General features: G+C 42.6%; 1 long non-coding RNA gene across 2 annotated transcripts in view; it reads left to right on the forward strand.

The window, feature by feature from the left end:
- The window catches only part of LOC132692713 (uncharacterized), a 108,378-nt gene that overhangs the window by 70,376 nt on the left and 15,641 nt on the right, over window positions 1-22,361 (forward strand). Inside the window, exons 2-3 of one of the 2 annotated variants that reach the window (XR_009616541.3) lie at window positions 10,489-10,545; window positions 17,179-17,305. This is a non-coding gene — a long non-coding RNA (uncharacterized LOC132692713). Of the gene's footprint in view, window positions 1-6,153; window positions 6,557-10,488; window positions 10,546-17,178; window positions 17,306-22,361 lie in introns of those variants that run through there. The other variant, XR_009616540.2, reaches the window with a different exon arrangement.

The following is a 22,361-nucleotide window of genomic DNA, read 5'->3' on the forward strand; positions in this document are numbered from 1 at the left end:
TTCTTTTTTCTTTCTTTTGCTCAGCTCGATTACTTTCCCTTACTGTCTTTAGATCATTAATTTGTTCTTCTTCCAGCCTGCTGTTCACTCCATGAAGTGTTTCTTGTTTCGTTTATTGAGACTTTCATCTCTGTTATGTTATTCCTTATCTCTGGTAATGGTCTCTCATTGATGTCCTCCACTATTTTCTCAAGTCCAGTGAGTATCCTTACAACAATTGCTTTAAATTCTCCATCAGGCATGTTACTTACATCTGTTACTTACATTTTAGCTCTCTGGCCATGGTCTTGTTCTGTTCTTTCATTTAGGACAAATTCCTTGGTCTTCTCATTTTGTCTAACACTCGTGGCCAACTTTCCTAACACAGAGAAACAGCCCCAATCTCCTGTTCTTGAGGTTAATGGCCTTATGAGGAAGAGGTCCTGTAGTACCCTGCAGTGTAGTGTCCCCTGTTCCCCAGAGCCTGGTGCTTCTGGGAGTGTCTTCAGGTTGTGCTGCCTGTGCTGTGCTATTGTGTTCTAGTCACTTTATCCTTCAGGCCAGTCCTCTGCAGAGGCTCTCTCTGCCTGTGTGGGGAGTGTTGATCCCTGGCCTGAATGTGGCATGTTTTAACTAGGTGTGCTCTGATCTGCTTGTGAAATGAAACTTTTGGCCACCAACAAAACCGAGGCCTCACAAAACTCCAGTTTAGGAGATGTGGTGTTGGCAGGGGATTGGATCAGTCATCTGGGGAAGGGGGGCTCACCACAGTGGGACTAAGACAAACATGACTGGGAAGGGCAGTTCTTCCAGAGTGCTGGGGAGGGTGTGGGTGGGGAAGGGGTGGAGGGCCTTAGTGTAAACAAGGTAGGCAGTGAGTGTTGGTGCTGCACTGTTTCCTGGAGCTGTCCCTGTGCTTCTGTTGAGGGTTGGGGGAAGGAAATGGCACCTCCTAGTTCCTTTGTTCCCAGAGGGGTCTCTCACAACGCTGCCTCTCTGGGACACGCTCCAAGCTGAGCAACTAACCTCCCCACTTGTGCTCCAGGTGCTTTTCAGGTCACTGTTTCTGTGCTGTACGTTTGTAGGCTGTTTGCCTTTTCTCTAAGAGCAGCCCCAATGTCCTCTGAGCAATCCAAGAGCTTTAAGCCCGGCTGGTTGCAAAAATTCAGGCCTTCTCACTTTCCACGCCAATTGCTATGGAGATTTGTTTTTCCCCTTGAGCTCCTGCCTTGCTTGTCTGTCTCTCACCCTCCTCTACAACTGCGGCTCCTTCCCCACCCTAGCAGCCATGCTCTCTCTCCTAAGCCGTGTTTCCACATTTCCTACCTTCCTCCATGTGGCCCCCTTCTCTACCTTTAGTTATGGAGTTCGTTCTGTCAGCCTTCAGATTGATTTCTGGGGTATTTAGGATGATTTGATGATTATCTAATTGTATCTGTGGGTCGAGTGAGCCTGGGGTCCTCCTACTCTGCTGCCATCTTCCCAGCCAGGTCTTCTAGGGTTGATTTATGTTCAAATACAGTGACATCATTCCAGTAAATGAGCCTTCCACAGAAGTCATTTTAGTGTTGCTGATATGAAGATACTACTAATTAAAGGATTCCAGTCCTAACATTGGGACTATAGAAAGTCTTAATCCTATAATCAATATATGTGATGTTATGTTGCCAAATGTAACTACAGGAAATGATTACATTAATAGCGTTGATCGTTCGTTTACTGGATTGTTCTTTAAAAATCATTTGTTCCCAAATTTTGGCATCCCCGCCCCCAACGATAAATTTCATCCTATTTTCATGATCATGTTCACCTTTAAAAAAAAAAAAAATTGTGAAGTAATCAAATCGATAGAGTACTTTCTAAGAAGAAAAGTTTGGCTTTTATCAGAAACATGAACATTCCAAGACTTTTCATCCAATAGCGTGCTGTAAATGCAGCTCTCCAGGGAAAAAGGTTCCGGTTTCTAGTGTTTGCCGTATTTCATGGTGTAAATTCTCCCGTCCTGGCCGATGGCAGGATCACAGTGCTGTGTCGCACACGCAGCTCAGGAGCAGCTCCAGCATGACATTGCTTCCACCCCAGTCTTGGAGTAATCTTCTTTAAAGCTTTTTTTTTTTCCCATACCAGCATCCTAGAGTCGATTTTGTGTAGGTTCTGAAAATGATATTTGCGGTACTTGCTACATGTTCCTTTAGTGGTAGATCAGGCAAGTTACTACCCTACCCCCATTTTTAATCTGGGATTCTATGGCCTGTAACTCGCCCTCCCCACAGTGCTACCAGGCCCTTCAGTATTCTTGTCACACAGTTGTGTGTATTCATTCTGCCTCTGACCTTATCAGGCCTTGGGTAGCATCTGTTTGCGGCACAGCTTTCTCCTTGAGGTGACATGTGGGCCTAGAGGTTCTCCCCCGCCTCCTCTGTTCCTTTTTTGGAATGGCTCACTTGAGTGTGTTACCAGCTTAATTACATTCCCTTCTCTGGTGCACCAAAGTCAGGCACTGCTTGCTGAACCTCTGGGCCGCCTTTCCTTTTGGTACTCCTTTGATTTCTTAGTTCTGTAAATTAGGCCCTGTAGGGGCTCAGAGGAGTCACCTCTCTGGCAGGGATATTATCTTGAAGCTGAATACAATCAGAGGCCAAAAGACTCAGGAAGAAACTTTGACCTTCCCACTAACTGCCTAAAAGAAGTTCCGTAGAGGACCTGCTTCAGGAAGGGAGCTATCGCCATAGATGTTATACTAGCCACTTGGGGTGGTGCACGGAGAGGAAACTAGCAAAATCTGTTAAAATTCCCCTCTGTGTCCCATTGTTTCTGGATGGCCCAGGGAACTTTGTTTACCAAGCATTTACTCCTCATCTTCCTGTGAATTGTCTTTCTTCCCTTTGAAGTCCTACCCACCCTCTCCACGTTGGCAATGACCTGTATACCTCAATTTTGTCCTGCCTTGGAATCTCATGTTAATGTGGATCCCCAGGACTTACGAAATTAAATGTGAGGACAGTTTTTCCTCCCCAACATCCCCAAAAGAAAAATTCAGGAGTCTGAGAGGAAAAAAAACCAGCCCAAAGCGTCACTTTTCAAACAAATCGTACCCACTAAGTGGAGCATATTTATCAAGCCTAATTTCTTTTCTCTGACTTACCAGTCCTCTCTTTCCATTGGAGACCACTATTTTTTTCTTAAATGTTAATGTTGATATAAAATTTTAAAGATAGCAAAATATCAACAATAGTCCCATTTTGAAACAGCAATTTAAATAATGAGTGTTCCCCCCCCCGCCCCTATTAATAAGCAGCATGTTTTTCCCATAGCCTCAGAGATGTAAATACACACATATGCACACATGTAGTCCTAAATCAGTGTTTACAATAGGATGATTTTTATCATCTTGAATGTTCTGAAGAACAGATATATGTGGACAAGAATAAACCAAAACACACCTGTAAACAGTGTAACGACTGAACATAATTTAGGAAAAGAATGAAGAAATCGCTTTTTCTAAAATAGAAATCCCCAGAAAGCAAATTTAAATAATCCGGTATTGTAGTAGTCGGAGTTAACAAAGCCCATCAGGCATTTTAGAAAATGCTCAAGGACAGTATAACCTCTGTCGTTAAGAATTTGTTTAAGGTAAATGGAATAATTCTTACAGCTACATAATTTGCAGTATAGGGGTTTTTCAAGAGTTTTTCATTTTATAAAGATACTACTTTTGTTAATTGGACATCAATTTACATTTTTATAATCTTAAAGGTTAATGTAATAAGAGTTATCTAACCATTAGGCAAGTATTAAGAATTAAGGGCATTCCGTTTAATGTAGTGTCCTTGTTTTTGTTTTTGTTTTTAAATCAAAAGTCGCCCATGAAATAAAACTAAAATGCTGTGTTTGCATTTTCACTACACACTGATAGTTATGTTTTCTCCCCTGATTGTCTTTTAAACGCCAAATTCACTGAAAATTTTCAGTTATCAAGTGATTTAATGGTGGCTGGTGGTGTTATGTGAACTTGAATTAAAATGTAATTATTTTGCTTCCTCTTACCTCACAATCCTAAATCTTGGGTTGAAGAGTTCCTTAGAAGCTTCTAGGATCACTAATACCGGGTCTAATGACCATTTGCATATCTTTCTTATTCAGTAGCTCAGCAGGGAGGATGCCAAAGGGTTTAAGCCCAAAATGGATCTTCCCTTTTCTCATGCAGAAACTTTAGAAAGAGAGGTGGTTAGGGAGTTTCAAAGCCATCCCATTAACTTGCACCACGAGGGAAACCAGGGATGTGAGAAGCTTGAAACTTATTAAATGGAACATAGATTACATAAATTTTATATGTAAAATAACTCCAAGATTGTGTTTTAATCCGGCTGTGGTGGGGCAGACAGGTGAGAGAAGGTAGGTGGTTGATTATCTTTACCAATACCTTGTACGTCTTACAAAATTTTATCTACGTGTTCCTTTCGTATTTTTTTTAATTTAAATTTTAGTTAACATACAGTGCAATATTGATTTCAGGAGAAGTCAGTGACTTATCACTTATGTACTTATAAAGTTTTAAAGATAGCAAAATATCAACAATAGTCCAGTTTTGAAACAGCAATTTAAATAATTTAATGAGTGTTTCCCTCCCCGCCCCTATTAATAAGCAGCATGTTTTTCCCATAGCCTCTGGAAGTCGTCGCTGAAAAAGGAAATGGCCAGCAACAGCCCCTCAGGCGCCCATGGTATCTCTGTCCCCCTTCAAGAAACACCTCTTTTCTCCCCTACAGAATTGTAAAGGCAGCCCCCGTCTTGGCCTTCCATGCTAAAGTGGTGCAGCCTTCTATTTCTAGAGGTGTCAGACCCTAGTTATGGCAGGTGAGCACATATGCGCCCACTCTGGAGAAGGACCATCTCCGGTGCCATCTGGGTGAATACAGCCACACTTCCTGCAGGTAATCAGAGCAGCTGTGGCTCTCCGTCTCCCAGGGCCATTTCTTCCTGTTCACCTACACTCTAAGAACTCTTCAGAAGCCATAGCAGTGTCCTGTCCTTGAGACTTGAAGAGCCAGGCCTGTTACTCCTACCAAACAGAGGACTGCCGGAACCAAGTATTCTGGCAACCCAACTCCTGGCTATTTCCTTATGCCTCATGTCCCCCAGACCCCTCCTTACCTCCTGTAAGCCTAGAAAGTGCCCTGGACTGGGTATCTGCCCACCCTCCACCTCTCCTCTTCCACCTTCCTCCCATCTCCTGTTTCTTTTCTTTCTCCTCCTTTCTCCTGGATCTGGAGAGTTGGGGCCAACCCTCTCCTCAGTGGAGCTAAGTAAAAGGACTTTTTTTTCCATCCAGAGTGACCTGAGCCAAGACAGGTTTCTTGAGGTTTGAGCACAGTCCTCTTACAAAAGTAAGATGTTCTCTTGTGCTGGTGATGATCTTGCTAGAGTTACAAATGTCTTCTATTTCTGGTACTTCCGTGGCTTTATTCGGTGTTGTCTTGTGCATTTAACAGAAGACTCCAAAAATTTTTTTTGACAGGGACTACAAGAAGATTTAGGTGAGTGCAGAGTATCCAATAGGGGTATGTTACAGTAAAGACCTTCAAGCTCCATCCATATCCAGTGCCGAGGAGTCCTGTTCATAGGCAGATTTCCTCCTAAATATGATAAATCCATAATGAAAAAGAAAAATTCATGACGGAGAATTTGTTAGTGCTTTTTGCTTTAAGTATATTTGTCAGAAGGCATTGATAACTTAGATTCTAAGAAAGAGCAATAGAATATATACAGCTTAATATTTTCAAATTTTACAGCTTAAAAAACAATATAGTTTTCAAATTATACAATTCAAAAACAATGGAGAAAAATATTGGGAAAAAAATGGAGGGCCTTAAGGACTTGTGGAACAATTGGATATTGTAGGGTTAATTGTAATCCTAGGGCTAAAGGAGAAAGAACTGGGCAGAAAAATATTTGGAAATGATGGTCAGGTTCTCCCCCCTCCCGACACACATGTGGGGAAAGACATAAATTTACAGATCTAAGAAGCTCAGCAAACCCTAGGTAGGATAAACACGTGAAAACCATGACTAGGCATATCTTTACTGAACCCCAAAGATAAAAAGAATTTTGTAAGCATTTGGAGAAAAATATATACATGGGGAACAAAGATTTACATTATCACTGACTTCTCAGAAACAAAAGAGACCGGAAGACCAGTGACCAACATCTAAAGCTACTGCAAGAAACAACTGTCAACCTAGAGTTCCATATTGAGAAAAATTGTTTCCTTCAAGGATGAAAGTTAGAGACCTCTTCAGATAAAAGAGAATTTGTTGTCCGCATCCCTGCACTACCACGGTGTAAAAATGTGAAATTCTTCAGGTTGGAAAGCAATAATACCAGAGGAGACTTAAATCTTCAGGAAGGAATAAAGAGCACTGCTGGAAATGGTTAATATTTAATATTAATGCCCATTCTTTCTCTGAGTTTCTTTAAAACAGACAGGCCTGTTTACAGCAAAAATTAGGGCATTGTCTTATGAGGTTTATAATATATGTTAAGGTAATATATATGATAAACCTAGGATGGTGATGGATACATACAAGATTTTTATATACTGTGTGAACTGGTACAATACTAAGTCTGAGTGTGAGAAGTCAAGGGTAGGTGTTGTGACTCCCAGAGCAACAATTCACAAACGTAAACAAAATAGCTAAAAGCCAACAGAAAAATCGAATCCATTTCCTAAAGGGAGCCATCACACTCTCAAAAGTAACTCTTAAAAATCACTACTGTCACAGGACTTCTCTCTGGTTTCCACTGGTTTCTTCCTTCGACTTCATCTGTTGTCATTACACTGCTTTGAGACAGTATGTTGAGATGCTATAGCACACAGACCACACAGTGAAGGAAAGCCTGGGCCCGAGTGTGGGCCCGTGAGCAAGAAGGGTTTCTTCTCTGAGAGGAAGACTGGAAGAACAAAACTCTTTACTATTCCTTAGTTCATGTAGGTATAATGCTATGGACACTACGTTATAAGCCAGGAGACCTGGGCCCTAGTCCCCGGCCAGCCACTCAGACACCCTTTTGACTTCCCCTTGTTGCTTGCCCCGGGTGAGTTTCCCCACCACTAATGCGGAGTTGGTCCACATGTCTCCTAGTCTCAAGATGACTGTCAGAATATATAGCAGTACCATGTATGACTGTTCAGTTTCCAAAGTACCTCTGAGGAGTCTGAGAACAATTTACAACTAGTTAAATGCCTTTAGCCTCTACAGCAAGTCTGTAGCCCAGAATTTTTGTTTTGAATTGAACACTGCCATCTGGTGTGTAAGTGTAGGAAATATCAAGGATTCAATTTCTAGAAGAGTCCTTAAAAATCATTTGCTTTGGGGCACCTGGGTAGCTCAGTTGGTTAAACATCTGACTTGATTTCGGGCTCAGGCCATGATCTCATGGTTCATGAGTTTGAGCCCCATGTTCGGCTCTGCTTGGGGGATTCTCTCTCTCTTCACCCTCTCTCTCAAATTTAAAAAAATGATTTATCTTCTTTTGGGGGAGGTAGGTATTTTGTTTTGTTTTGTGTTTTCATTTTAGTGAGGTATAACTAACATGCAGTGATCTGTGAGTTTCCGGTACAGTGCTGATTCAACAACCCTATACCTTACTCGGTGCTCACCATGATAAGAGTAGTCACCGTCATCATCAATGTTATTACAATATTTTTTACCATATTCTCTATGCTGTATTTTTCACCTCTGGGACTTATTTATTTTACAACTGGAAGTTAGCACCTCTCAATAATACCCTTTATTGGTTTCACCCACTCCCTTACATACCTCCCCTCCTGCAACCACCTGATCTTTGAATTTAAGGGTCTGTTTTTGTTCATTGGATTTTTAGATCCCACCTATATGTGAAATTACATGGTATTTTTCTTTGGCTTATTTCACTTAGCATAATACACTCTAGCTCCATCCATGTTGTTGCAAATGACAAGATCTCATTTTTTTATGGCTGAGTAATATTCCATAAATAAATAAATACCTACCATTTCTTCTTTTTTTAATTTTTTTATGTTTATTTTTGAGACAGAGAAACAGAGCATGAGTAGGGGAGGGGCAGAGAGAGAGAGAGAGAGAGAGAGAGAAAGACACAGAATCTGAAGCAGCCTCCAGGTTATGACTGTCAGCACAGAGCCCAACGCGGGGCTCGAACCCATGAACTCTGAGTTCATGACCCGAGTTGAAGTTGGACACTTAACCAACTGAGCCACCCAGGGGCCCCAGACATACCACTTCTTTATCCATTCATCTATCAATGGACATTTGGACTCCTTCCATATCATGACTATTGTAAATAATTTTGCAATAAGCAGGGGTGCCTGTATATTTTTGAATCAGTGTTTTTGTTTTCTTTGGGTAAATACCCAGAAGTGGAATCACTGCATCATATGCTATTTTCATTTTTTAGTTTTTGAGGAACTTCACTAAAATGAAAAAAAAAAAAATGCCTATCCCCCAGAAAAGAAAATAAGTGATTTTTTTTTTTAAGTTTCTTTATTTTGACAGAGAGGGTGGGGAGGGCCAGAGAGAGGAGAGAGAGAATCCCAGCTTTCCACAGAGGCTGCACAAATTTACATTCCTACCAACAGTGCATGAGAGTTCCTTTTTCTCCACATCCTCCCAACACTTGTTATTTCTTTTTTGGTACCAGCTGTCGTGACAGGTGTAAGGTGGTATTTCACTGTGGTTTTGATTTGCATTTCCCTGATGAGGAGTGACATTGGGCATCTTTATATGTCTGTTCATTTGTAATGTCTTCTTTGGAAAAATGTCTATTCGGATCCTCTGCCCTCTTTTATTCTGATTATTTTTGGATGTTATGTAAGTTCTTCATATACATTTTTGATATTAACTCTTTATCAGTATATCCTTTGCAAGTATCTTCTCCATTTCAGTAGATTGTCTTTGTGTTTTGTGGATGGTCTCCTTTGCTGTGCAAAAGCTTTTGATTTTGGTGGAGTCCCAACAGTTTAATTTTGCTCTTGTCTCCCTTGCCTGGAAAATGTTGCTACGTTTTTCTAGATATATTTCCTTAGACTTCCTCGGTTTCTTGTCTCCTTAACCTCCTATTCTAAATGAAAACTCAGGATATCAAAGAAGAATTCAAAATTGCCCTGCACAATTCACTAAGACTTATTTGAAAGGGTTGAACTAAACTTTAGAGGTCAGGCAGGATTTGAGTACGGGTCAAGGCAAAAGTGATGGGTGACATACAAGGACAACCACTGGAGCCCTGGGAAGGCAGGACAGTGGTTAGGAGCTGAAGACGTACTTTTTAAGCAAATTTCAATTATACAGTATTATGCTGTTTGCAATATTCTTATTTCACTGAACATACTGTTCTTCAGATTCATCCATGTGTTGCAAACAGCAGGATTTCCTTTTTCATGGCTGAGTAATATTCCATTATGTATACACACCACATTCATCCATCGATGGACCCTTAGGTTGTTTCCATAATTTGGCTATTGTAAATAATGCTGCACTTCTTAACATGGGAATGCAGATATCACTTTGAGTTACTGATTTGACTTCTTTGGATATATACCCAGAAGTGGGATGGCTGCATCATAAGGTAGTTCTATTAACTTTTTGAGGAAACTCCATACTGTTTTCCATAGTGGCTGCACCAACTCACACTCCCACCACCAGTGCACAATGGTTTCTTTTCCTCCACATCCTCACCAACACCTGTCTCCTGATTTTGATGATAGCTATCCTAACAGGTATGAGGTAGCATCTCATTGTGGTTTTGATTTGCATTTCTCTGATTAGCAATGTTGAGCATCTTTCCATGTGTCTGTTAGCCATCTGGATATCTTCTTTGGGAAAATGTCTATTCATTTCCTTTGCCCATTTTTAATCAGATGATTATTTTTGCTCTTGAGTCATAGGAGTTTCTTATATATTTCGGTTATTGATCTCTTTTCAGACGGCTATGTTCAGCAAGAAAAGCATTGAGTAAACTTTATGTACTGGGTGTAGCTAAGGTAAGGCTGCCAAATAAAATACAGGATGTCTAGTTAAATTTGAATTTCAGATTAAAAAAAACACTTTTATTTTTAGTTTGAGAGAGCATGAGCAGGGGAGGGGAAGAGAGACAGGAAGAGAGAGAATCCCAAGCAGGCTCCACATTGTCAGCATGGAGCCTAACATGGGGCTCGAACTCACGAACTGTGAGATAGGACCTGAGCCGAAACCAAGAGCCAGATGCTTAAACAAGTAAAGCCACCCAGGTGCCCCAAAAAACTCTTTTATGACATATGTTCCAAACAGCGTATGGGATATTTTATAACAAAATTCACTGTTTATATGAACTCTAAAATGAACTAAGCGTCTGTATTTCTATTTGCTAAACCTAGAAATCCTAAGGAGTACATTCCATGGGCACACAGTTTGGAGGCAAAGAAGGCAAAGACATCAAGTCACTGTGTGTTTCTATATTTATTCCACATTTGTATAGGTTTTAACGTGGAGAGAAATCCAGTAATCATAGCAATTGATCACCTCTCCCCAGCAGGTAGGTTTAGTTTTCAGTAGTTCATGTATCGCTTGAAATCTGGGGCAAGATCCCATAGATTTATATCCTAATTCTGTCAGTCATTAACCATGTACCTTGAACATAATTAGCCTCTCTGTGTCTATTTTCTCATATATGAAATGGGAATACAAGTAGTTCTTGCCTCATGGAGTTACTGTAAAGATGAAATGAAAACCTCTTGTAGATACACAAGAGAAAGGAATGAAACAAAACATGCCATTGCAAAAAGAAAAAAAATCACAAAAGAAGACCTAAGAGGAACAAAGAAACAAAGGAACTACAAAACAGTAAGAAAATAACAGAATGGCAATAGTAATTCCTTACCTATCAATAATTATTGTCAATGTACATTGATTAAATTCTCTAATCAAAACACACAGTGGCTGAAAGGATTAAACAACAGAGTCCAAAAATGTGCTGCCTATGAGAGATTAGCTTTAGAGACATATAGCCTGAAAGAGGATAGAAAAAGATTCCACACAAATGGTAAGCACAAGTGAGTGGGGGTGCTGCACATGTATTGTACAAGAGGTAAAGAAGGTCATTATATAACAATAAAGGGGTCAAATCATCAAGAGGATGTAATAGTAAGTATGTATGCACCCAGTGGTAGAGTACCTAAGTAATATTAAGCAAATATTAAAGGAGAAAAAGGAATATAATAATACTAGGGGATTTCAGTAACCTACTTTCAACAATGGATGGACCATACAGAGAGAAAATCAATAAGGAAACAAAACTTGAATGACACTCTAGACCAAATTCATCGAACGTACAGAATATTCCATCCAGCAGCAGCAGAATACATATTCTCAAGTACAGATGGAACAATCCCCAGTATAAATCATTTCAGGCCACAAAAATCATCAAATTTAAGAAAGTTGAAACCATACTAAGTCTCTTTTCTGACCACAATGGTATGAAACTAGGAATCATTCACAGAAGGAAAATAGGAAAATTTACAAATATGTGGAAATTGAGCAACACACTCCTGAATAACCGATGAGTCAAGTTTAAAAGAGTACCTTGAGACAAACACAACATACACAAACACGGGATGTGGCAAAAGCAGTTCTAAGTGCTAAATGTCTACATTAAGGAAAATGACAGATCTCAACCCCACTTTACACCTTAAGGAGCTAGAAGAAGAAGGACTAAGCCCAAAGTTAGCAGAAGGAAGGAACCAATAAAGATTAGAGCACGATGACATGATAATCTGACCTGGGAAGGAGAAGACAGAACCGTGGAAAGCCCAGTGAGGCTTATGTGCACCAGTGAGTGGGAGAAATCCCCACAAAGTTTCGGCAGTCTACCAAGTTGAAGTTTTTACAGGTACGGTGGTTACTGCACCTGGGCCATCTTTTCTACCATGAATCAAAAGGGCCAGTACTAGGTAGGTCTTTGGATTTTGAAAGACCATCCACCATGCTTGGAACCACTGCTCCAACCCACTCCTGGGCTAACTGAAGGCCGCCAACCTTCCATGGGGCCAAGAACCAGGAAGCAGTCGCAGATTACATGACTGGAAGCGGCAGGCCACATGACTGGAAGATATTCTGGTTCTAGGGCAGGGCTCAGCGAACCATGGCCTCTGGGCCAGCTGCCTGTGTTTATAAAGTTTTATTGGAACACAGTTGTGATCATTGATTTACATATTGTCCATGATTGCTTTTGTGCTGTGAAGGCAGAGCACTGTCCCTTTAAGAAGTTTTCTGCTTCTGTTCTCTGTGTACCTGTGTGTATCTGCTCTGAGGGCCTCCAAATAATGACCCATCGGTCTCAATGAGCACACCCGGTGCCCCATCTTGGTCTCTGCCACTGTCAACTAAAAGGAACCAAGACTTCTTGGAGAAAAGGCTAATTTCAGGACGATGACAGGGAAAATGCACAATGAGCTTAGAGTATCGTGTTGTGCCAGAAACTAATAACGTGCTCAAAGAGTGAGAGGGAGACAACAACAGAACGCCTAGGCCAGCTTGAAGAAGGTCTCTCTGGGCCAACTCTGGGAAAACCTGAACGGCAAAATAACAGTAATGAATTACATCCTTCAAAAAAATAAGAATTCACAAATGTTTATGCCTATAAATGAACAAAGACATAAATAGGGAAGTCTCTATAACTAACAACTATTAGATACGTAAGAAACAACCGAGTTCAAGAATTAGCAACGGATACTAGAATTAGTGGATAGAAGTTTGATGAGTAGACATTTTCAGAGTTCAAAGTGTCTCCCCATAAATTGCCTGTTAATTACAAAGGGGAAAATATTAAGTTTAAAGTTGAGAAATCTAGCAGTCACCTCTTAACCAATTGGTCGGACTTAACATCCTTGATGTGGGAGCAAACCAGGATCTGGTGCCTTCTGACAAGACCCCCTGAGGAGGACACAGCATCACTTGTGTGGTATTATTCCTGCTTTGCACAGCCTGGATGGAATCAGGAAAAAACCTCAGATGGACCTAAATGATTTTCTTTGACACATTTATTTTTTTACTAAAGGGGGGGAAAAAAAGACTCTCTTCAAAAATAATAAAAGGAAGAATGAGGAGCTGTCCCAGATGAAAGACATGACGGGGCACCTGAGTGGCTCAGTTGATTAAGTGTCCAACTTCCGCTCAGGTCATGATCTCACGATTCGTGGGTTCGAGCCTTGGGTCGGGCTCTGTGCTGACAGCTCAGAGCCTGGAGCCTGCTTCGGATTCTGTGTCTTCCCCCTCTCTCTGCCCCTCCCCTGCTTGTGCTCTGTCTCTCTGTCTCTATCAATAATAAACAAACAAACAAAACCTGATGACCACATGTAACTTTATATGGGATCCTGCACTGGGGTGGCAAAGGGGGGTGGGGAACTGCAAAAGACATTAAAGCAAGTGATAGAAATTTGAGTATGGACTACAAATTAGAAAATATTCATGTTAAATTTCCTGAATTTGATACTTGTTCTGTTCTTATGTAAGAGAATGTTCCTGTTCTTAGGAAATACACTTGGGCACAGTTCAGGATAAAGGACTTTGAGGTCTTCAACTTACTCTCCAATAGTTTAGAAAAAAATGTGTATGCCTGTGTCCATGTACGTTTACACACGTGCACGTGTAAATATATGTACTTGCAGAGAAACAGGAAGTATAACCACTTGGTGACTGTGGGTAAAAGCTATACAGAATCCTTTATGCTATTCTTGCAACATTTTCACGGTTTTGAAATGACATCAAAAGTGAAAAGATTGCAAAAAGAAAGAGGAGGCTTTGTGAGGCTACAACACCAGGGCCTGGGGGGTCTTATTCAGGAGCCAGGACTTGACCCAGTGGGATTTGGTGGTGGGTTGTGGAAAGGGGGGACTTTAGAGAGGTGACTTTGGCCACAGAGTAGAGGCAGAGGAAGACTGGAGCCAGGGAACAAGTTTTGAACTCCAACCCAAGCAAACACAAGCACCCCTTAACGTGGATCCTATAGTGTCCTTCTACTGAAGGGCTGAAGTGAGAAAATACACACCAAGCTCTCCTTGACTAATCCTTCCTCCTCTATCAACATCCATTAGAGTGAGGTAGCTTATTCAGTGTCAGGTGGTAAACTTCTAAGACATAAGATTTATGGAAATAACTTTATATTTTTGAAAGCTCACACACATGCAAGAAGGGAGGGGCAGGGGGAGAGGAGGGACAGAACCCCAAGCAAATGCTATGCTCCACAGGGCTCAATCTCCTGTGAGATCATGACCTGAGCCAAAATCAAGAGTTGGATGCTTAACCAACTTGAGCCACCTAGACACCCCTTGTGGAAGTAACTTTAAATGAATGCAAGTCCCAGGAACGTAGAAGCATCCCTAAAAGCCATTATTCCAGAAACTTACATTTTCCCCAAGAGAGGTATGTCCTCAAAACAGCCTGGTGGTTGACCTTAATGCACTGGGCATGCTTTTTCCGGAAGGGATCGTGAATATTGGGAGAAAAGTAACTCACGGCTCGTTCTGCTGGTATCCCAGTGGCCTTGTCTTTTTTTTTTTTTTTAATTTTTTTTTTTTCAATGTTTTTTATTTATTTTTGGGACAGAGAGAGACAGAGCATGAACGGGGGAGGGGCAGAGAGAGAGAGGGAGACACAGAATCGGAAACAGGCTCCAGGCTCCGAGCCATCAGCCCAGAGCCCGACGCGGGGCTCGAACTCACGGACCGCGAGATCGTGACCTGGCTGAAGTCGGAGGCTTAACCGACTGCGCCACCCAGGCGCCCCCCAGTGGCCTTGTCTTTATACGGGAAAGACAGGTCTGTACCCAGATACTTGAATACTCTCATTCTCAAAAGAGATAACTTACTAGTATTTCCAATTTGCTCACAAGTTGCTGCCTCAAAGTCCTACAGTAAAAGAACAGCTGGTCTTAGATCACAAGTCAGGATTGTTAACACTCGAGCACACAGTGCCGAGGTTAATAGCACCCGTGGGCTCCAGGGGCAGGCCGTCTGCATCTGGGGACCCAGCATCATCTCTTACTATTTATGTGCTCTTGTACAAGATGTTTATCCCCTCTCTGCTTCCGTTTCCTCACCTATAAAGTAGGTACATTATTGGCACTTACTTCAGAGGGTTGATAGGGAAAAACAATAAGTAAATTCATCATCGATTTGTCCCTGAAACACATAAGTGCACAGTGTTTGCTATTATCAGCAATAGAATTAAGATATTTCATAACACTGGGGATTGATTTCATTCCTTGAAAATGACTAAGACTCAGCACTCCCCAACTGGGGCTCAGAAGCTCAGGTTTAACTACACAAATGGCAGATGGAGTCCCAAACTATCTGTGCTGCTGCAGTGAATTATTTCTGTCCTGGATCAAATGTTAAGTGAGAGAAAAACACACACACACACACACACACACACACGGGAAAAGAAAAAAGTACAAACAAAACAAAAGGGGCGTCTGGGTGGCTCAGTCGGTTGAGCGACACACTCCGGCTCAGGTCATGATCTCGCTGTCAGCGAGTTCGAGCCCTGCGAGTTTGAGCCCAGCATTGGGCTCTGTGCTGACAGCGCAGAACCTGGAGCCTGCTTCCGAGTCTGTGTCTCCCTCTTTCTCTGCCCCTAACCCACTCACATTCTGTCTCTGTCTCTCTCAAAAATAAATATATATTAAAAAAAAATGTTCACCTCCCTTCCTTTGTTGGACGCTGTCAGTGCTCTGCCCCAGTGCCCTTGGATGCCTTTTACTGTTTCTCTGTGCATCTGCCCCAGTCTTGGTGTGCAATGTCTTTCAATGACTCCTACTCGGCTCTTTTCTTCCCAGAACTGCCCTTAGGCTGCTGGAGCTGCCAGATTTGCCCACCCCATAAAGAACACAAAGAGCTGAGTTTAGACTCCTCTTCCCCACCCCCGCCCCCTCCCCAGCCCGCTAAATGATTCTCATTCCAAGTCTCAAGTGGGGGCAAACTCCGAGAGACTTCGCCTGCTCTCTCGAGTTCCCCTGAGTTATCAGGCCAGCCCCACCGTCTCTTTCTTCCTTCCCCATCCTGCTTCCTCAACTCCTTTTTCAGTTGCTTTTGGGAGCCTGTCTTTCCCAAACGACTTACATGCAAATCCTCACGGCAGGGTCTGTTTCTGGAGGGCCTGAGCTGTCTTAGTCCCTTTTGGACTGCTGTAATGAAATACTGTAGACTGAGTGGCTTATAAACAACAGAAATGTATTTCTCACGGTCCTGGAGGCTGGAAGTCTGAGGTCAGGATGTCCGTGTGGCCGGTTGAGGGCCCTTTTCCGGGCTGCAGATTTCTCGTTTTGTCCTCACTTCCAAGAAGAGGGCTGGGGAGCTCTGTGGGGTCACTTTTATGAGACACTAATCCAAATTATGAGGACACGACGCTACCAAAGGCTTTACCTCCTCATAGCATCACCTTAGGGATTAGGATTTCAACCCGTGAATTTAAGGGGACCCAAATATTCAGACCATAGCGTAAACCAAGATATTTCCTACACTTATTCTCCTTTTAGTGCCTCTGCTGATGTGGATTCCCTTGTCTAAGGTCCCTCCCCTTCCTCCTCTCTCCCTCCTGCTTCCCTCATCCTCTCTCCTCCCTCTCCCTTCTCCCCTTTCCTCCTGCCCTCCCTCCTTCCCCCTTTTCCTCTCTCCCCTCCTTCCTCCTCCTCCTCCCTATGCCTCTCTCCTTTCCCCCTCCTTCTTCCCCTCTTCCTGCCTTTCTATGCAGTTCCCCTTGCTGAAATAGCCTAGTCTCCACATTCCCTGTGCTTGTACATGACAGTTTAATAGACAATGTTTTATCTTTCAAGGAACGACTTTACAAGAAGAATCCTTGCTGGCCATAAGATCTGTAAGTGATCACAGGGCCAAAAGCCTTCCTTTCAGATCCAGGATTCTTAGAAGCAGGAGTTTCGTGAAGGTGTCATGGTTTGGGAATCGAGAGACCTGAGGTCTAGGCCTGATTCTCTTGAGGCCTCATGGTGTGACTTGGAGGCCCATGAGGTATAGGTGACTTGGCTAATTTCTACACCTGCAAAGTGAGGGGACTTGGGCTTGTCCCTTCCTTTGAGAATCCAAAGAAAACTATGAATCCTGTTCCCTAAAGAGAAGCCCTTTCCCCACAAATGCAATTTTATATTCAATTCCAGGTTTCTGGATCTTCTTGGAATCCATTGCTGGATCCCTTACAGGATGATTTCCAATGATCTTATTCTCCTACTTCCAGGTTTTCTCAAGTCTATACAAACCTAATCAATGACAGATGCAAATGTTTGAGTAAGTATAAACCCTTCGGAAGCAGGAGTGGTCAGAACTGTTTTTAATTTATTTTTGTTTTTTTGTTTTTTTTAGTGGAACAAAGACATTGACTGCCAAGAAGCAAGTGGGTGTTTAAAAGTGAAGTCCTCCCAGGTGGGAGGAGAAAACACTTGGTAACTGCACACATCCTTAGCCCTTTTGTCCTCCATGGGGACCTCTGTATTCCCTGTGGTAGAACAGAGTTCAGAGCCTCACTACCTGTCAGGTTTGTGGTTTGGCCACTGGTAAGACAGTTCAGATTTAAATTCTTTCTCTGTTAAAATGGCAAAGACCCTCTACCTTCCTTACAGTGTTGTAGTAAAAATTAAACCAAATGAGACAATGTTCATCCATTCCCTGGCACAGGATTCTCCTCCTCCTCTGTTTTATTTCTAGTTTACATGTTCCTCTTCCTTTTCTTAGAGGGTGATGTTCCCTGAGGAGTTTCATCCTTGACCCTAGTAATCATCTTAACATTTCTACTCTCCTTGAGTTCTACTGCATTGCTGATAACTTCCAAGTGGTTACCTCCAAACTTGACCTCTCCCTCCATATTCCAGTCATATCATCCACCCAGATGGATATTTTCCCTTGGAGTGAATTTCTTTTTGTTGGCCTGTCTATAAAACAGAACTCCTCTTTGGTATTGGGACTTCTTTTCCTCTCAGGGGTTTCCCTGACCCTATGCCTCCCACCAGAGACAAGGGTGCATAATCCACAATCACCGTCAAAGTATCTCTTCCCTCCACTCAGTGATTTTCCAGGGGCATACATGTCGCCCCAGAGAAAGCTGTTGAGAACTCCATTTTAGGAGTTGGCATGGTGGTTAAAAAAAACCAAAAAACCCAAAAAACCGAGGGGGCTCTTCAGCTGTGGTGATGGGTGGATAGTACCATCTGGAGTTGAAAGCCATTACCACCACTGTGGAGAAAGGACCCCAAGAATGAGGTAACAAAGGAAATTTGAGCTGAGAAACAAAGAGATTATTGACGACTTTGGTTGAGTTTCTGAATCCCCCTGTGGTAGGTATAACCATGAAGCATTTCAAAACCAATCCAAACTAGCTTGTATAAAAATAGGAGATAGCGGATACAACTAGGAATCCATTGCATTAGATTAGACTTTTAGTCTCAAGTCATGGACACCCAATGTGTTGATTCATTCTCTCAATTCTCCTTGAATTCTTATTTCCATCGGAGATCCCAACAATCACCCAGTCATTCCAACCAGTGACCCAAAGTCTTCCTTAACTACCCCTGCTGCATGCCCTTTATACCCATTGGATCCACCAGTCCTGCTGTTTTCTCTCTGCTATTTCTCCAACTGCCCCAACTTTCTCCATCTCCACTCTCCCCACCTTGTTTTGACACCCACCACCTTCTCTCTTGATTATCATTAGAGTTTCCTAACTAGTCTTTTTGGCTCTGGTCTTATTTCATGCTACTGCGGTGAAACCAAAGAAAGTAGATTGACATAAAGCATCTCTGACCATGGCATTCTCCTGCTTAAAACCCTCAGGTGTCCTGTTACCCCAGGATAACATCCAACCTCTTCACATGCTACATAAAATCTTCCATATAATATTTAGCTATGGCCTGCTTTCCACATCACCATCCAAAAACAGCATTTTTTGTAGCTACCCATGGACAATGTGCTGGAACCCACCTCTGTGCATTTGCTCATCACATTGTGAAGGCTGCATGGCCTGTCTCTATTAAAAGTTAGGCTTTGGACTCTGGAAAACAGTGTGGAGGTTCCTCAAAAAATTAAAAATAGACCTACCCTATGACCCAGCAATAGCACTGCTAGGAATTTACCCAACGGATACAGGAGTGCTGATGCACAGGGGCAATCATACCCCAGTGTTTGCAGCAGCACTTTCAGCAATAGCCAAATTACGGAAAGAGCCTAAATGTCCATTAACTGATGAATGGATAAAGAAATTGTGGTTTATATACACAATAGAATACTATGTGGCAATGAGAAAGAATGAAATCTGGCCCTTTGTAGCAACGTGGATGGAACTGGAGAGTGTGATGCTAAGTGAAATAAGCCATACAGAGAAAGACAGATACCATCTGTTTTCACTCTTATGTGGATCCTGAGAAACTTAATAGAAACCCATGGGGGAGGGGAAGGAAAAACAAAAAGAGGTTAGAGTAGGAGAGAGCCAAAGCATAAGAGACTCTTAAACACTGAGAACAAACTGAGGGTTGATGGGGGGTGAGAGGGAGGGGAGAGTGGGTGATGGGTATTGAAGAGGGCATCTTTTGGGATGAGCACTGGGTGTTGTATGGAAACCAATTTGACAATAAATTTCATATATTAAAAAAAATAATAAAAAATAAATAAATAAACAAATAAATAAATAAAAGTTAGGCTTTGGAATGATACTGACCCGTGTTTGAAATTTTGTTCCAGTGTGTACCAACGTCTACTTGGGCAAGCCACTTGTTTTCTCTAGCTTCAGTTGCCTCACTTGGGAAATAAGGATGCTTATAGTAGCTGTTTCATAAGGCAATATACTCATGTTTAAAGGGTCCGGGTCCAATTTCGATGGTTGTGTGTGTGTTTCTGATGGTGGTGGGAGGGTGGGTTTTGCATAACAACAATTGTTGAGACACCAACTGGGTGTCCTACAATTCAATTCAATTCTGGCACTATCTACCCAGAGAGAGCATCAGGTTCAATCCTACAAGACTTTTCCCCAATTCCTCCCTTCTACTTCAGTCACAAGTCCACAGGTTGTCACCTGTGCTTCTGGCCAATTGACCATAGATTGGAGGTTCCAACGACCCTGTCCCCATCCTTGGGTTTGATGAATTTGCTAGAGCAGAACACAGAATTCTGAAAAGCATTTTACTGGATTACTGGCTTGTTATAAAAGGAACAACCAGATGGAAGAGGAGAGGAGGGCAAGGAATGTTGGGGAAGGGTGCAGAACTCCCCTGCCCTCTCAGGCACATCACTCTCCCAACACCTTCCTGTGGTCACCAACCCAGAAGCTCTCTGAACCCCATCCTTCTGGGGAATCCCCTCCTTACGGAGGCTTCATTACCTAGTCATGACTGATTGGCAGATGACTCAATCTCCAGCTCCTGTCTCTTCCAGACATGGGTCAGGGTTGGGACTGAAGTTTCTAATCCTCTTATCAAAGTGTTGGTTCCACTGACAAGCAGCTCCCATCCTCAGGCAAAATCCCAAAGTCCCCTCGTCAACATAACAAAAGACATTCCCAACACTTAGGAAATTCCAAGAGTTTTATGAGCTCTGTGCCAGAAAAGCGGATGAAGACCAAATACGTATTTCATGTTAAAGTTCAAAGAGATTTTGTGAAAATCACGTGGCACAGCACCAGAAGGCAATTAGATTTGGTGTTGGACACTACTTCCTCTGTCTAGAATTTTCTCCTTGCTGAGTTTGTCCCACTACTCCTCTTGCTTGGCTCATTCCTGCTCAAACTTTGACTCAACTCCCATATCCTCTCTTTCAGTGGGTCTTCCAAGACCCTTGGGGGTAGATGGAGGCTGTTTGGGTTACGTGGGGCCATGTCTATCATCTCTCTTGCCTTGCTGTGTCCTCAGACTCCCCTGCTCATCTGGGCTCCTTGAGGGCTAAGGTGGTTCCTCCTCCTCCTCCTCCTCCTCCTCCTCCTCCTTCTTCTTCTTCTTCTTCTCCTCCCTCTTCTTCTTCTCCTTCTCCTCCTCCTCCATCTTCTTCTCCTTCTTCTCTTCCTCCTCCTCCTCCTTCTTTTTTTAATGTTTATTTATTTTGAAAGACAGCAGAGGAGGGGCAGGCAGAGAGAGGGAGAGAGAGTGTGTGTGCATGATCACGGGAGGGGCAAAGAGAGAGAGGGAGAGAGAGAATCCCAAGCAGGCTCTGTACTGTCAGCCCACAGCCCAACATGGGGTTTGAACACACGAAACGAGAGATGGTGGCCTGAGCTGCAATCAAGAGTTGGGTGCTTAACCAACTGAACCACCCGGGGGCCCCACGATGGTATCTTGCAATCTCCAGTTCCCAACAACTTTTGGATTGAGTTGAATAGAAATGTTAGCTTCCTAAGCCTATGATGGGAGCATGAGAACTAAACAGCCAGCCTCCTTTCCTTGGATCCTCTTGCTTGTTCTTTTTCATTTGTTTTTCCCAATACACATAATTTAGAGCCATTATACCTGTCTGCTTCCATCCTGTTAGGCTTGGCAGGTGACATTTGGGAAAGACAGGGCTTGTGAATACGAATGAATAGAAACAACTTGAGACACTCTCTTTCCCTTCCCACAAAGGCAGCTCTTTGCCTGTTGTTCATCAGCCTTGGAATAATGGATTGGGAAAATCGAATCAACATCTTTTCTTATGATGGAGTCTAAAGCTTTCTGCAAGAAAGTGAGTCTAGGGGAATGTAAAAGACCGGCTCCTGCCAGCCTCTCTGCCTTGTACCTGCCTCCCCGCAACCCTCAGTGAATGGATGGTCCACACTCGGTTCCTAGGTAATTACAATGTCTAGGAATTACTGAGTCAGAACCAGAATATCCAGGGGGAAAAGACTTGTGACTCTAGTTTGTTTCATGAATCAGAACTCTAAAAGCTGCTTGGTTTTTGTAGTGAGAAAAGCAGTGGGTTTGGAAATGATTTTGAATGTCTCTTTTGTAGATGAAGAAACCAGGACTCTTGGCAGGTTAAATAACCTTCCCAGGATCATCGAGCTAGTTAAATGTTAGCGTTTATTTCCAGTAAGGGCTATTGGGAGGAGAAAATTACATAAGATGTATATAACACCTAGCAGAGTGGGGCACTGAGAGCACCTGACACCTTTTCGCATGCCTGGTAATAAAAAGGCTGGTCCTAAAATGGTGCCCTCCTTCCCTTTCCCGATTTTCAGTGTGACTTCTGAGATGGGTGTCCTAGCACTCTCCTGTTCCCATTTCTCACATTTTCATGGGTAGAAGGCGTTTTCAGCTCCACTCCCCAGAAGTATATGAGGAACACTTCCAGCTCTCTTTCGCATGACTTTCACTCTTGCTCAGAGCAAGAG

Source organism: Panthera onca, chromosome B1 (assembly GCF_046562875.1).
Source record: "Panthera onca isolate mPanOnc1 chromosome B1, mPanOnc1 haplotype 2, whole genome shotgun sequence".
Classification (NCBI taxonomy): Eukaryota; Metazoa; Chordata; class Mammalia; order Carnivora; family Felidae; genus Panthera; species Panthera onca.